The sequence below is a fragment of the Eurytemora carolleeae genome, unplaced genomic scaffold, assembly GCF_000591075.1.
Source record: "Eurytemora carolleeae unplaced genomic scaffold, Eaff_2.0 scaffold1670, whole genome shotgun sequence".
Lineage (NCBI taxonomy): Eukaryota > Metazoa > Arthropoda > Copepoda > Calanoida > Temoridae > Eurytemora > Eurytemora carolleeae.
The window spans coordinates 9488-10938 of NW_019402174.1; positions in this window are offsets into that span (position 1 = coordinate 9488).

Consider the following 1451-nt stretch of genomic DNA (forward strand, 5'->3'; position numbering starts at 1 on the left):
GAAAAATTGAGAAAGCATATTTACAAAAAAACTCGGGGGGGNTTTGTATATATTTTATAATATTTTCTTTTTTTAGAAAACGTTTTAACGGATTTCTAAAAATGTGAGTGGTCCGCGGCATTCTTAGATAGTTGCGCAAGCCGCAAGAGAAATAATCAAATTCAAAACAAATTAATTAAAAAATATTATAAAATATAAACTATATACAAATGTGGCGAAAGATAGTCGATGAATATAGGTTGTAATATCTGAATGGTTTGTTTGGAATTAAATTGATTTTTTTACGGTCTAAGCCAAATGTTGTAATTTTCTGAATTTGTATGGGCGCTAAGTTATTCGGTATGAGACGTCTTTAACAATTTTCTCCTTATAGATGCAACAGATAGAAGTACGATTATTAGCGATTAAAAGCGCTTTTTTTATCGCACTAAGCCTATACCCCATTTAATTCACGTCAACCTGAAGCAATTTACACGGATTAATGAAATCATAGCTCCTTTTATTGATGAATTATTGCGAAGAACAAAAATGTTTTGAATTTCTAAATATGTAACCGTACTTGTGCGTAAATCAAAACTAGTGGAGCTAAGATTATACAAAGTCATACCAGTAATTTTGCTTGAATTCTACTAGTTGAGTGTGTTTTCTATACATTGATGCATTGCTGTTTATGATTTAATGTTTAGGACTAACTGTTGTAATACTACAAGGACGACTGTGCGTAAACAAATTTACAGAGAAGAATATTGTCACAAACCAAGTAAATAATAATTTATATGTTTTTTATTATGGGGGGGGGGCACACCGGACTAACCAGGGCGAGATGCATTCAGTTGCTTCTATTTTAAATTCCATCGCATCTTGGTCTAGAATCCCAACAATCTTTAATCTTACGGAGTTGTTATTATACTTGTTAGTTAAACCCGACAAGAGGGATAAAAGAGAAAAGCCGACCAAATTATGTTCAGTATTTCAAATTGTGGGGGGAGGGGGAGCACTGTTTTTCCATTGTTTAAGAATTTGTATATGTCTGTGACATATTTGATGAGTTTGCACGAACCACACATATGTCTTTCTAATATTTTAGGAGTGTGCACATGTCTCCTTTTGTCGCAGGAGTGTGCACGTGTCTCCTTTTTATTTCAGGAGTGTGCACATGTCTCCTTTTTATTTCAGGAGTGTGAACATGTCTCCTTTTATCGCAGGAGTGTGCACGTGTCTCCTTTTTATTTCAGGAGTGTGCACGTGTCTCCTTTTTATTTCAGGAGTGTGAACGTGTCTCCTTTTATCGCAGGAGTGTGCACGTGTCTCCTTTTTATTTCAGGAGTGTGCACATGTCTCCTTGTTATTTCAGGAGTGTGCACACGTCTCCTTTTTATTTCAGGAGTGTGTACATGTCTCCTTGTTATTTCAGGAGTGTGCACACGTCTCCTTTTTATTTCAGGAGTGTG